This window comes from Oncorhynchus nerka, linkage group LG5, assembly GCF_034236695.1.
Source record: "Oncorhynchus nerka isolate Pitt River linkage group LG5, Oner_Uvic_2.0, whole genome shotgun sequence".
In the NCBI taxonomy this organism is placed as follows: Eukaryota; Metazoa; Chordata; class Actinopteri; order Salmoniformes; family Salmonidae; genus Oncorhynchus; species Oncorhynchus nerka.
Window position 1 is genome coordinate 34,625,938 of NC_088400.1, and position 15,931 is coordinate 34,641,868.

The 15,931-nt window shown below is 43.4% G+C and overlaps 2 pseudogenes; both read right to left on the reverse strand.

Moving 5' to 3' along the window:
• Window positions 1–4,904: 4,904 nt before the first annotated feature.
• On the reverse strand, window positions 4,905–8,609 carry LOC115129363 (ubiquitin-conjugating enzyme E2 K-like; annotated as a pseudogene).
• A 3,554-nt stretch (window positions 8,610–12,163) lies between these two features.
• On the reverse strand, window positions 12,164–13,969 carry LOC135571690 (beta-klotho-like; annotated as a pseudogene).
• Window positions 13,970–15,931: the final 1,962 nt, after the last annotated feature.

Consider the following 15,931-nt stretch of genomic DNA (forward strand, 5'->3'; position numbering starts at 1 on the left):
CAAAATTATTCAGCCCCCTTAAGTTAATACTTTGTAGCGCCACCTTTTGCTGTGATTACAGCTGTAAGTCGCTTGGGCATGTCTCTATCAGTTTTGCACATCGAGAGACTGACATTTTTTCCCATTCCTCCTTGCAAAACAGCTCGAGCTCAGTGAGGTTGGATGGAGAGCATTTGTGAACAGCGGTTTTCAGTTCTTTCTACAGATTCTCGATTGGATTCAGGTCTGGACTTTGACTTGGCCATTCTAACACCTGGATATGTTTATTTTTGAACCATTCCATTGTAGATTTTGCTTTATGTTTTGGATCATTGTCTTGTTGGAAGACAAATCTCCGTCCCAGTCTCAGGTCTTTTGCAGACTCCATCAGGTTTTCTTCCAGAATGGTCCTGTATTTGGCTCCATCCATCTTTCCATCAATTTTAACCATCTTCCCTGTCCCTGCTGAAGAAAAGCAGGCCCAAACCATGATGCTGCCACCACCATGTTTGACAGTGGGGATGGTGTGTTCAGGGTGATGACCTGTGTTGCTTTTACGCCAAACATAACGTTTTGCATTGTTGCCAAAAAGTTCAATTTTGGTTTCATCTGACCAGAGCACCTTCTTCCACATGTTTGGTGTGTCTCCCAGGTGGCTTGTGGCAAACTTTAAACGACACTTTTTATGGATATCTTTAAGAAATGGCTTTCTTCTTGCCACTCTTCCATAAAGGCCAGATTTGTGCAATATACGACTGATTGTTGTCCTATGGACAGAGTCTCCCACCTCAGCTGTAGATCTCTGCAGTTCATCCAGAGTGATCATGGGCCTCTTGGCTGCATCTCTGATCAGTCTTCTCCTTGTATGAGCTGAAAGTTTAGAGGGATGGCCAGGTCTTGGTAGATTTGCAGTGGTCTGACACTCCTTCCATTTCAATATTATCGCTTGTACAGTGCTCCTTGGGATGTTTAAAGCTTGGGAAATCTTTTTGTATCCAAATCCGGCTTTAAACTTCTTCACAACAGTATCTCGGACCTGCCTGGTGTGTTCCTTGTTCTTCATGATGCTCTCTGCGCTTTTAACGGACCTCTGAGACTATCACAGTGCAGGTGCATTTATACGGAGACTTGATTACACACAGGTGGATTGTATTTATCATCATTAGTCATTTAGGTCAACATTGGATCATTCAGAGATCCTCACTGAACTTCTGGAGAGAGTTTGCTGCACTGAAAGTAAAGGGGCTGAATAATTTTGCACGCCCAATTTTTCAGTTTTTGATTTGTTAAAAAAGTTTGAAATATCCAATAAATGTCGTTCCACTTCATGATTGTGTCCCACTTGTTGTTGATTCTTCACAAAAAAATACAGCTTTATATCTTTATGTTTGAAGCCTGAAATGTGGCAAAAGGTCGCAAAGTTCAAGGGGGCCGAATACTTTCGCAAGGCACTGTACATGAAGTTGATGCAAAGAGTCAATATTTGCAGTGTTGACCCTTCTTTTTCAAGACCTCTGCAATCCGCCCTGGCATGCTGTCAATTAACTTCTGGGCCACGTCCTGACTGATGGCAGCCCATTCTTGCATAATCAATGCTTGAAGTTTGTCAGAATTTGTGGGTTTTTGTTTGTCCACCTGCCTCTTGAGGATTGACCACAAGAGTTCTCAACGGGATTAAGGTCTGGGGAGTTTCCTGGCCATGGACCCAAAAGATCAATGTTTTGTTCTCTGATTCACTTAGCTATCGCTTTGCCTTATGACAAGGTGCTCCTTCATGCTGGAAAAGGCATTGTTCATCACCAAACTGTTCCTGGATGGTTGGAAGAAGTTGCTCTCGGAGGATGTGTTGGTACCATTCTTTATTCATGGCTGTATTGTTAGGCAAAATTGTGAGTGAGGACACTCCCTTGGCTGAGAAGCAACACCACACATGAATGGTCTCAGGATGCTTTACTGTTGGCATGACACAGGACCGATGGTAGTGCTCACCTTGTCTTCTCCGGACAAGCTTTTTTCCAGATGCCCCAAACAATCGGAATGGGGATTCATCAGAGAAAATGACCTTACCCCAGTCCTCAGCAGTCCTATCCATGTACCTTTTGCAGAATATTAGTCTGTCCCTGATGTTTTTCCTGGGGAGAAGTGGCTTCTTTGCTGCCCTTCTTGACACCAGGCCATCCTCCAAAAGTCTTCACCTCACTGTGCGTGCAGATGCACTCACACCTGCCTGCTGCCATTCCTGAGCAAGCTCTGTACTGGTGGTGCCCCGATCCCGCAGCTGAATCAACTTTAGGAGACGGTCTTGGCGCTTGCTGGACATTCTTGGGCGCCCTGAAGCCTTCTTCACAACAATTGAACCTCTCTCCTTGAAGTTCTTGATGATCCGATAAATGGTTGATTTAGGTGCAATCTTACTGGCAGCAATATCCTTGCCTGTGAAGTCCTTTTTGTGCAAAGCAATGATGACGGCATGTGTAACCATGGATGACAGAGGAAGAACAATGATTCCAAGTACCACCCTCCTTTTGAAGCTTCCAGTCTATTATTCGACCTCAATCAGCATGACAGAGTGATCTCCAGCCTTGTCCTCGTCAACACTCACACCTGTGTTAAAGAGAGAATTACTGACATGATGTCAACTGATCCTTTTGTGGCAGGGCTGAAATGCAGTGGAAATGTTTTGGGGGGATTCAGTTCATTTGCATGGCAAAGAGGGACTTTGCAATTAATTGCAATTCATCTGATCACTCTTCATAACATTCTGGAGTATATGCAAATTGCCGTCATACAAACTGAGGCAGCAGACTTTGTGAAAATTAATATTTGTGTCATTCTCAAAACTTTTGCCCACGACTGTAGGCTACTTCCTCTGCCAAGGGGTCTAATAATTTATGGCACGGGTGGTATGGTATTAGCCCCATGGAATGCTGGTTCAAGCCTCCCTCCGTTGTTACCCACTCAATGGACCGAATAGCCCACATTGGGGAAGGGTCCTGTCTCGAGAGTTGTCTGGGGTGTGGAAAGATGTGACGCCTTGGTCGCAAGTGCAAGGCGCATCCCGCGTAATCCAATGCGTAAAATGAGCTCACTGGGACGTTTTAAATATAAAAGCAACAATGTCAATCTAGGTCAGAAATAAGACTGTTAATATCATTTAAAATAAGCCAGACATACGTTTCCATTTTCATGGGCTTAACTCCATTGTAGGATTTCCCAAACACGTCCTAAGTACAGCTAATGTCACTGACTTACCATCGAGCAAAAACATCGCAAAGCACACAATTGGAAACATCTTCCGCGTTTAGGATGAATGTCCAGAAGGAACCAGGAGGAAGTTGGATCAACACACACCCGCTCCTTTGTTTAAATCCATCCAGGTTTGCATGGCGTCAATTCAACCCCAATTGAACTCCATTGCTTATAACAGCCCTCCTCGCGCTTTAGGGCAGCAGAGGTTGCATGCCCGCTCAGATACGGAATAGGACCCCGGCTATCACGTAGAAGGCAGAGACGGGGGAAACCAGATCAAATCAAATCAAACCAGATGCCCCCGGACCATAGGCACAACACACAGGATGTATTCAGCTGTAAATCAAACGATTGGCAGGTGTGCTCGCGAGGCAGACACTGGTTGAAGCTGAAGGTTAAATGTAATAGGCTTAGGCCTACCAATTTGTTGATCAATGGGCTTGGATATCAGGTTTGGATAGGGCATAGGAATGGTTTGTGTGATTTTATCATCATGGATACCAGGGTAATCAAATGGTTAGGCCTACAATTTCCAATCAAATACAAAGACTGGATGTGGGTTTTGGTTGCCTTGGAGGGCCCTTGGGAGACCTGGGTAATGGGGCATTGAGGGAATAGATGGTGCAGGATTATATCTGGGTGGTATAACCAGTAGATGTGTTCCTATGAGGGTATTCAAGTCCAAAACATAGGGTTGTCTTCTTCACAAAACCTAAAGCTGGGACCTAAGCGGTTGCCACCCTGACACTTACTCAGATCACATCTCACATCACTAAGTATCACCTACACTAAATCCCAGAGCTTTTCTCAGCTCTGGCAGAAGACTTTGGTGGTGTGTCAGGGGAGAGATATTCATCAAGGTAACAAAGAGAGATACAAAACAAGCTTTTGTGACTTGGGAAACCTGAGGTTGGCTTTGTCTGTATCTCGATAGCAGGTGTCGCTGTGCAGCAGGGGAGTCTGCATGGGTCGCAATAGGGAAACTAAGGCCTCACTCCAGCCCCCAGACACAGTAGGCCTATTTACACACAGACTGATACAAGCTTGTGTGTAAGGGCATTCTTCCCAGTGCAGGCATGCTGCAATATGGGTATCGGAGAGCACTGCCAGGTTCACTCCTGTGTTAAAAGATGGACTTGTTGGCAAGGCTGGCTCAGACACAACACGCTACCTACCCTGCCATCTGGTTGTGTTCAGCCTAATAACTCTCGCCTCACTACACAAACAATATGCTCTGTGGCTTTTCTCAAACAAGAACTGATAGCCCATTGTACAATGTGTTAATCTAGTTCATGCTCCGATCCACTAGCATGTGGGGTTTTAATCATGTCTAGACAGAATCAACCCATTTAGTAAGTCCTTTCATGCTACTGATAGTGCAGTGCATACAAATTCAAGTATTTAAATAAACATGCATATGTATGCAGCCTGCTTACACACACACAATTCTATATTGTATTGCATATGTTTGTTCTACTTTCCTCAAGTATATAATTCCCACTGGACTTTGTTTCTTCCAGCATTATAAATTTAGCTTCTCACCCTAGATTTTTGTACACATACAGGGAGGGAAGACTACTAATCGCACACACAAATGCAAACACACAATACTCAAAGTAATTTGGCAATATAATGAATTTCTAAAGAGCAAATAAAACATCACCACACATTTTGGATTAATTTACACAGACTTTAATAGCTTTATTTACAGATGAATTCTTTTGACAGTTTTTCTTCTTCTTTTTAAACCTCTGTTGGCGTTGTTCAGTGGATGCGATATCTTTCAAAACACTTTCTTTTTTTTAACTCCCAGTCTTAAATTTGCTTGAGTAGCGTTATCAGTAAACAGTGCGCTGAGCGTTTCTGTTTTTTGTTTTCTTTCTCTTTTTTAAAAACGGGAATCTAATCGTCTTCCTGTAGGAGGCCAGAACCAGCTAAAAAAAAAGGGGGAAGAAGAAAGAGTGATGATGATAGTCATGACAGGGTTGAGAGGGGTGGGGCTCCCTGCTGATGGGATGGAGAGTTTAGGATGGTAAGACTAAGCCAGTTGACACATCATGTGGATACTGCAAGTGCTAGGAAACATCAGTGATGTGGTAAGTGCCAAAATGGTGGAGATTTCGCTGTTCAAACAATCTTACAACACTTCCTTACTTTCTTCAAGGTCATAACTGATGTAAAAGGACTGTATACGTCATAGGACGCCGGAGGAGAATGTTGAGACAAAGCCAGCGACTGAAGGAGTTGGGATGGTAATGGACATGAATAGCATGAGTAGAGAGGGAGAGGAATGGCACATGGCCTAAGGGAAGGAGTCATTTGATTGAGGTATGTGAAATGATGGCAGGGAACAGTGCCAACATGAAGATGGCAGGGAAGATGGAGGAGAGTGGTACAGAGATGTTGACAATGGGAGAAATGCCAGGAGGTTGAAAGGGGGTATCCAACAGGTAGATAAGAGGGGTGAGGGGTCAGAGGGACAGCAGAGAAAAGGGCTTCAGATGGAGGGAGACTGAAGGAGAGGGGTCAGATGGGGGCATTGAGACTCAGTTACTGAGCAGTAGCTCTGTTGCTGTCTCCACATCCCAGGATTTCGACGACAACGCCACTATTACTGCATTCTGTGGAGACGGGACAAACAGGAGTGTAAGAAGTTTAGAACACTGTCAGAACTGTGCTACAGTATTCAAAACACAAAACTGAGATCCATTGGTGAACCATATTAAAATGGGATCAAATAACATCACCTATCAACAGTGGTCTTGTAATACCATAATAAAGCATAAATGACTTATGAAGGTATGAGACAGTAATAAGGGGTTGGTCACTCACTTTGTCAAAGCCCATGGCACAGAGTTTGTCTATTTTGCGTGTGTACTCTGGGCTGGAGGAGGGGGCGCCAGCATACACATGAGACCAGAGTCTGGCCGTCTGTTTGAACATCTCTGGGTTCTGCTTATACTGGGGGGGGAGAGAAAGAAATAAAGATCACAATACCGAGCATGCAGCAGCATAGAAACCTCACTAGGTGACCATTTAGTAAATCACATTTACCCAACGAACAAATGGCAAAATCTACAAACAAATTAGAGGCATACTTATTATGCATACTCTCCCTCTCTCACACAGACACCTAGTGTTCCTCTCACCTGATTGGCCACCACAGCGTCCTGTGGGTCATCTGGCTCTGCAGCTGCCAGTAAGGCCTGTAGTGACAACAGCACTGTCCTCAGCGTCATAGCTGCCGCCCTGTCAGACACACGGAGGAGATGGTATTAGAGTACTAAGAACTGGGATCATCCGTAACGAAGACATAACAATTATTATTATTATTGTTTTTGAAGAGTATTGGAACAGAGTGACTTACCACTGGTCTTTGAGGATGTCTAGACATATTGCACCTGTGACTGAGCTGATGTTGGGATGCCAGATCTTTGTGATAAATCGCACCTGGGAAGCACATAAACAAGCAAGTGAATTAGCAAAGGACTTCACCCTGGCACAGGTCAATGTTGACAAAATTCACAACTGAACAATAAACATTAGAACGTTATTTTGTATACATACCTTTGGTGGATTGAAGGGATATGTTTCTGGAATTTTAATTTCTAGTTGATATCTGCCACCTGAAAAATACAGAAAGCAAATAGTTATGACAGCAAGAATGCCAACATATGCACAAGTACTGACTAGAATATGGGATCAAGCGACTGCTCAAACCTTCTGTAACCTTTTGCATGACACAAGCCTAGCCCCCTTGATGGAAAAATGCTTTGAATCCTATTGTGGCGCAGTAGACAGACGAGTTTGACTCAGGTAAGCTAAGTAAGTCTGCCTCAGCCCTCAACTAAACACAGGTAGGCGTGTCCCAGGTAAACCAGTTAGGTGTGTCCACAGTCCCAAGTCAGTAAACCCCGGCCTCTCACCTTCATACGGCGTGTCAGGTGGCCCTGCAATCTCCCCTTCAGCTCTGTGAAGTTCTCATCCACTAGGTCCACCTTTATCTGGTTTCTACTCGTCTGTCAGAGAAGGAGAGAAGCAGAGGTCATCAGTTGGTTCTGTCACAGAGTATGTGGTGGGGTGTAAGGAAAGGAGGGGTAGCCATAAGAGGGTACCTCATCTCTACCCAACTTCCTCTCAACAGACATACTCACAGAACGATCGGTGACAGCTAATACGTTCACATGACCTGTCTCCTTCCACTTGAATATGATATCATTTGATAAGAAGCAACAGTATGAGAACTTTGTCAGGTCCAAGTTGTGCTACAGATTCTTACGGGATATGCAAAACTAGTTGGCTAACGTTAACTCCATTCACAATTAAAATACTACCATGACATGACACTTATGTTGCTCAATACCTTTAACGTTCAATGCATGGCATGAAGCATGTCATAATCACCTGCAACAGGACAAGAAGGTAGAAAATGTCACGCTAGCTTTCGAACCCAAATCTGCCAATGCGGCAGAAGTTGACACCCTGGTAGTAAAAACACAGCGTTAACTGTGGGTGGCAAATATCATACTTCTTAGTTGACTAGTTAGCTACCACCCATCGTCTGACGTTAGAAAGGTTAATTAAGCCTCATATTAAACCAGCGTGACTTTTTTCAATGCTTAGCTAGCTACCTTCGCTGGAAACGCTAGCGTTAGCATCAAGGCAGGGAATTTCCTGTAGGCTAGTTAAGTTAGCAGCATAACGTTCACCAACGTTGCGAACAATCCAGTCACGCGTTCCTTCCTTGGCCTCCGTTTGCAAACAGGGTAGTTAGCGCCTTGTCCTTCACCTTTGTTAACATCTGGCTAAGTAACCTCAGTAGCTAGCTAGCATATAATAAAACACTCATTTTCAACAACAGGCAATCGTGTTAGACACCAACTCAGTTGGCTTGCTAGCTAGCTAGATATTTAGCGTATCGTTCACGGTCGATTGAAAAAAATAAGCCCACCTCCTCGCTTTTGAGAACCTCTTTAAATTCCCGTTTTATCCTTTGAACCGCGATGTTGGCCATGATTTCGCCGTGTTTCTGTCGGAAGGGAACACGATCCTCTCGCTCAGTCAGGCCTCGCTTGGCTTCAGCCCTACTAGTAGCTAGCTAACCCAGCTAATTCGCAGTCCCCCTCGCACTTTCGTTCTTTCTGCCTGTCACTTTTGGATCCAAGCAACAATAACAGTTGCAAGGGTACAGCTAGTTACCACTAAATGCCAAGTTCTGCGCAAACGTGACTGAGCCACGATGTCATAAAATATATCGCTAGCTAGTTACTAAAGAGCCGAGGGATATGTGTATTTTCTGGAAGAATTGTCACAATGTACGCAGTTGACAGTTTGTGATGCTGGAAACATTTTAATACCAACTGCATGCAAGCTGAAAAGCAGATCATGTGATTTCGACAGCATTGCTTTGCTGGACGCTACGTTCCCTCCTTGTCATTACATTCCAGAGACGCTTGTCTGCAATAACTGGTACACATATTTATTGTGAGTGGACGATGAAAAACAGGCCTAGAATTGCTTATATATGCTTGATTATATTGTCCAAAGTATAATTTAATATATAAATAATTACACTGTACATTTAATATTATATTTATTGTTACCTATCTGGACCTCAATGATGCAACAATGGAGCAACATTCAGAATCTGCCTATAGAAAAATATGTATCTGGGACAACTCTCAATTTAGCAGTGTATACGTATATATGGTTCACTACTTCATACGCCCTTGCTGGATCTAGAATGCTGATGAGGAAGCGATAAGCATAGGACGAGAACAACGTCCAAAATGATTCTATCAATCTATCAGAACAAACAAAGCCTTTCCTCATTTGTATTAGTGATCTTTGACTGTCACAAACTAGAAAAACTGCTTCATGTGGAGATGCCATATCGCTACAAATGACAGCTCAAGATGACTTAACTATCTACGTATGTCAGTTCATTTACATACTAAAATCAGACTCTGTGGTAGACTATGGTATTAATTCATCCTGTACTCTGTCTCTGACTATGTTCTACCTTTCTCAGCCTTTGTATCATGGTCAGCTCTTTCTCTCTGTATTCTCGCCAATGGCCTTGAACTAGCGTTGGGACATAAGACCCCCACTAGGGGGCAGCAGTGTCTCAAAGAATCAGTGCGCGCATAGAACAGCAACATTTCTGGCACAATCAAAGCTTCTACAACAGATAACATCAATTTGAAAAAGGGAAAGCTGCAACATACAGTTGTATTTTATTGAATTTCATATATAGCTAATTATTATGGTTTAATTTACAGAATAACATATTATGTTTTTACAATGACATTACACATCATCTTTACCCCCTCAATAAAATTGCGCAATAAATTAGTCGAACTAAACAAGTGCTTGAGTTGGCCATCCATAGAAAACATGGCTCTGGAGCCAAGAGAGAAAAATACTTCTGCCATCAGTCCAGACGCCCTGTGAACTCCCTATGATTACAAGTATACAAGACATGAGATCAGGACACCGAGTGATACACACTAACAAGTCATACAGGGCAGTCTATTGTTGGCCTACACGATACACGATCAGTCTAGGCCCCTTACTTTTTTCAATCTTTACTAATGACCTGCCACTGGCTTTGAGTAAAGCCAGAGTGTCTATGTATGCGGATGACTGAACACTATACATGTCAGCTACTACAGCGACCGAAATTACTGCTTAACAAAGAGGTGCAGTTAGTTTCAGAGTGGGTGGCAAGGAATAAGTTAGTCATAAATATTTCTAAAACTAAAATCATTATATTTGGGACAAATCAGGTGACCAAACTGCATGGAGTAACCCTGGATTGTAAACTGTCATGGTCAAAATATATTGATACAACAGTGGCTAAGATGGGGAGAATAAAAAAGTCCATAATAATAATAAAGCGCTGCTCTACCTTCTTAACAACACTATCAACAAGGCAGGTCCTAGTTTCTAAATCAAATCAAATCAAATGTATTTATATAGCCCTTCGTACATCAGCTAATATCTCACAGTGCTGTACAGAAACCCAGCCTAAAACCCCAAACAGCAAGCAATGCAGGTGTAGAAGCACAGTGGCTAGGAAAAACTCCCTAGAAAGGCCAAAACCTAGGAAGAAACCTAGAGAGGAACCAGGCTATGTGGGGTGGCCAGTCCTCTTCTGGCTGTGCCGGGTGGAGATTATAACAGAACATGGCCAAGATGTTCAAATGTTCATAAATGACCAGCATGGTCGAATAATAATAAGGCAGAACAGTTTAAACTGGAGCAGCAGCACAGTCAGGTAGACTGGGGACAGCAAGGAGTCATCATGTCAGGTAGTCCTGGGGCACGGTCCTAGGGCTCAGGTCCTCCGAGAGAGAGAAAGAAAGAGAGAATTAGAGAGAGCATATGTGGGGTGGCCAATCCTCTTCTGGCTGTGCCGGGTGAAGATTATAACAGAACATGGCCAAGATGTTCAAATGTTCATAAATGACCAGCATGGTCGAATAATAGTAAGTTTCTACCTTCTTAACAACACTATCAACAAGGCAGGTCCTAGTTTCTACCTTCTTAACAACACTATCAACAAGGCAGGTCCTAGTTTCTACCTTCTTAACAACACTATCAACAAGGCAGGTCCTAGTTTCTACCTTCTTAACAACACTATCAACAAGGCAGGTCCTACAGGCCCTAGTTTCTACCTTCTTAACAACACTATCAACAAGGCAGGTCCTACAGGCCCTAGTTTCTACCTTCTTAACAACACTATCAACAAGGCAGGTCCTAGTTTCTACCTTCTTAACAACACTATCAACAAGGCAGGTCCTACAGGCCCTAGTTTCTACCTTCTTAACAACACTATCAACAAGGCAGGTCCTACAGGCCCTAGTTTCTACCTTCTTAACATCACTATCAACAAGGCAGGTCCTACAGGCCCTAGTTTCTACCTTCTTAACAACACTATCAACAAGGCAGGTCCTACAGGCCCTAGTTTTGTCGCACCTGGACTACTGTTCAGTCGTGTGGTCATGTGCCACAAAAAGGGACTTAGGAAAATTGCAATTGGCTCAGAACAGGGCAGCACGGCTGGGCCTTGGATGTACACAGAGAGCTAATATTAATAATATGCATGTCAATCTCTCCTTGCTCAAAGTGGTCGATAGATTGACTACATCACTACTTGTATTTATGAGAGGTATTGACATGTTTAAAGCACCGAGTTGTCTGTTTGAACTACTGCAGCACAGCTCGAACACCTATGCATACCCCACAAGACGAAATCTCTTCACAGTCCCCAAGTCCAGAACAGACTATGGGAGGCGTACAGTACTACATAGAGCCATGACTACATGGAACTCTATTCCACATCAAGTAACTGATGCAAGCAGTAAAATTTGATTTAAAAATATATAAAATACACATTATGGAACAGCTGGGACTGTGAGGCAACACAAACATAGGCACAGACACATGCATACACACACTACACACAAATAGATTTTGTACTGTAAATATGTGGTAGTGGTGGGGTAGAGGCCTGAGGGCACACAGTGTGTTGTGAAATCTGTGAATGTATTGTAATGTTTTTAAAATTGTATAAACTGCCTTAATTTAGCTGGACCCCAGGAAGAGTAGCTGCTGCCTTGGCAGCATGAGGATTCATAATAAATACAAATGCAAATGTTTCTGATAGTTAATAGGCTACAAACTGTCAATTGTATTCATTGGAGATACATTGTTTTTCAATATGTGGGATCTCTAAGGCTCAGACAGAGACTATTAGTCACTTAGTATTGGTAAAGATGACCCCCTTGGCCCTTGCTGATCCCACTGTGTTGAGCACAATCCCAGTGGGTTTGTGGATTAGGATTAAGTTTCCCCCTAGACACTGCTCTACAGTCAGTTTTGTGTTTTTCCTCTCAGTTCAAGGTTTGGATTTCAGGAGGGTAAGCGGATCCTAGACCTGTCCCCAAGAACCATTACGACAGGACCAAACGCCTAGCAGCTGACCACTCGGATCCTTTCTGTCACACGCTGCAGGGCCACTCTCTCCCACAGCTGACACTTCATCCCCAATGGGACAGGACACACCGGACCCCCTACTCCTAGTCCTCTTCCTCCTGACGATGACGATGATGACTACCACTAGCACAGCTAGCGTGATGAGGAGACATGCAGTGAAGAACAGCAGGGGTTTGTTCTCTGAGATGCGAGCGCAGATGGAACACACTGTCCGGCGGTTGCTGACCCTACAGGAAGATGTGACGTTGTTGCCAGGGAAACCACTGCAGTCAATGATCCCTCGGTAGGCTGCGATGGAGGTTTTGGGTTGGGACTGGAAAGAGGTGAAGAGGCCGAACTGACGGACGTGTCGATCCTGCAGTTTCCAGATGTAGAAGCCCTTTAGGTTGACTCCATCTAACTGACGAGCTGCAGTGGAGAGAAGACAGGGAGAAGTGGGAGGTCAGAATCACTATTTCTACATACAGAAAAGCCACTTTAAGCAATACCAATAACAACAAGCTGTAGCATGTGTAGGGGGCCATAAACCAACTGAGGCTTTATTGTGGCTACAGTACTGCACAGAATGTTTGTCTCAGTACAACGGGACAGTTCTCACTGGGGATTCACTTTAGGATCTCAAAGGTACCTCATACAGTAAAGTCTGTGAGTTTACTGTATTTTAATTGAAAATGAGAAGCTGTTCTTAACTGACTTGCCTGGTTAAATAAAGGTTTAAAAAACACAGGAATCTCTGAGCGGTGGTTGCATGTGACTCCAGGAAGGGGTTGGCGTGTTCTACCCAGTCTGCGTGCAGGGCCAGGGACACGTCCCCTCTGTTGGCTGAGATGCTCCCTCTCATAGAGCCTCCAGGCCTTAGTGTGGGCCAGCAGGAGGCTATGGGCTGCCAGATGCTGCTCCTCTCCACTCCATCAGTCTGTTGGGCTCATTGATGGGGATCCAATAACTCACCCAGGGCCCAGCCCGGTAGCAGAGGGCTGCGTAGCTCTGGAAGGCCTCCACCGTGCTCCGGTTCAGCCAGCCTCTGGAGCCATGCACCGGGCCAGGCAAGCCCAGCAGAGGGGCTCTGTTCGTGGGGTAGTAGAGGATGACCATGGCCTCCAGGCCCTGCTTGCAGAGCTCAGTCAGGAGACAGCGATAGAATCTGTAAAAAGAGTTTGAAGTGATTTAAAATGCATTGTGTATCCATGCAGGCGTGCATTCTAGTGTATGTTTGCATGTGTATTAAACATTGAATACGCACTATACAGTGTGCGTCTACCCTCAGGGCCTCTGTGTGCACATGAAACAGATCTCCACGGGGCAGGATCAGGGACCAGTTTAGAGCGAAGCGGTAGTGAGATGCCCCTGTGGACTCAAAGAGGCCCAGGTGACCTCGGATGGCCAGGTAGTCATCCTGGTGTGGAACTTGACCCCCTGGACAGGATGCAGTGCCCTGTCCCCTGTCAGGTTCCAGCTGTACAGATGGGGGTCCAAGAATTGAGGGGAGAAGGGGTGGAAATTGACCTTTAATTAAGGAGAACAAGAATATAAATGTTTGTGTTTATTTCTTACAAGGTGTGTAATAGCACAACAGTGCAGAGGTTAAATATATTAAAGGGGTCAGTCTGTCAAATATACTCTCTTGTTGACCTCTGTTTTCCCTAACCCTGCCCCCTCCTCTACCCACTCCTCCCTCCTCACCTTGCAGCACCTTGTTGATGAACCTCGTCATCAGGTAGATAGCGACTGTATCCTCCATCTGTCCTACTCCCCCTCCTCTCCTTTACTCTGTCCTACTCCCCCTCTCTCTCCTTTACTCTGTCCTCCTCTCCTTTACTCTGTCCTACTCCCCCTCTCTCTCCTTTACTCTGTCCTCCTCTCCTTTACTCTCTCTCCTTTACTCCTTTACTCTCTCTCTCTCTCTCTCTCTCTCTCTCACTCTCTCTCTTTCGATCTCTCTCTCCCTTTCAATCTCATCTCTATCTCACAATCACTTTCTCTTGCTAAATCTTCTAGTCTCCCTCTCTCTCTACACTAACACGTTATTGGAACCATTACTACCTAATGGATATAAGGAACAGATTGGCATGTTCTTGCAGCTATTCAAACCCTAATGACCCGTCTGAGAAATAGCTCAAATAAGGTTGAGTTAAAACCAGTCACCACGCCCTAATAGGGGATTTTTTTCCCTCTCAATTATATTACAACTTTTACCAGTTGAATGTAGATACAAATATAATATTTATTTGTATTAACATTTTTCTAAAGTATTGGATTAAAATATTTAAATGAGGTGATATGTCATTAAATATGTGCATATGTCCATATCTGGCAAATCCATTTTTCGGGGCACTGAATTAAGTCAGTCTAAATATTGTTCTTTCATTTTGTTAAGACATTACAGGACTGGATACTCCGAGCAGATTGTGGATAAATACTTTTTAAAACTTTCCATCTGTAAAATACTAAAGACATTTTTGACACATTTTTCTAAAGTAAATGCTATCCAGAATAAAACATTTACAACATATCAACAATTCACTCTGGGGAAGTCTGGAGAATATATCTAAGGATAACCACGCAACATTTGGTGAATATAGATGCTTCTGAAGTTGAGGAAAATGATTTGGCATGTGGGAAGATTGATTTTCGGGAAATGGCAGTTAAAGACAAGTTTAACACGGAATTTAGACACCCAAACACCAAACACCTGTTTAGATCCAATCACAATGTCTTCAAAGTGACATGTAGTCCAGTTTGTTACATTCTCTATGAAATGTGCTTTTAAATGATGTGTAATTCAATGTAATGAGTTTTGAAATTATGGATTTATGTCAATTTTAAAGTAGCTAAAATTCATGACATTTTTATGACAGTTGTGTGATATACTAAAGAAAATATACATTTTCATCAAGACTCTTACATTTTTATGTTTGCTTTTTGAAAATACTCATATTAATGGACCAAAATACCAACAAATCTGAAAATTGATAGGTAGATGCAAAAATGTAATTTCAGCCTGTGGTGCCTGGCAGAAAGGGTTTTGCTGTGGGGCACATCCACAAGACAAAACTCATGCTCCAATTGGATGACCAAATAAAATACAGTTTAACCATGGTGCACAAAAGAATCAGAGACAAAATGCACAGTTCCCTCTGATTTTATGGCCAAATCAGTCCTTACTGTTATCCTAGATTTGATGAAAGACAATGACAGGTGAAAACCGACATGATGTTCCACTTGACAAATGGTGTGTCTGTGAGTGTTTGCCTATCTTTGATCTGATTTGAGGCAGAGCCGGGTGAATCGGGGGCTTAGCGGGGCGAGGACCTAGAGGCAGCAAATAAAAACACAAACACAGATAAAGGAAACACAGTATAGATTTTATTTTTCAATCATTTGGCCAATAGATCAATATTTTACAAAAAACATAAGTGTGAATTCAATTTCATCACAAGCAAATACAGGTAACTGCCAAAATAAAATAAAAGACAGGATGTTTGGCCACCACAAGCTGCCAGAACAGCTTCGATGCGTCTTGGCATAGATTCTACAAGATGACCTAAACCATTTCAGGAAAATGCACCCACCCCATAACATATAATTTGTATCCCTCATTTACTCAAGTTTTTCCTTTATTTTGGCAGTTGCCTATAGTTGGGAAGGCCACAACTTGGCCAGCATCCGAGCCAAGTATTCAGCTTGTTGTGTCGTGCCCATA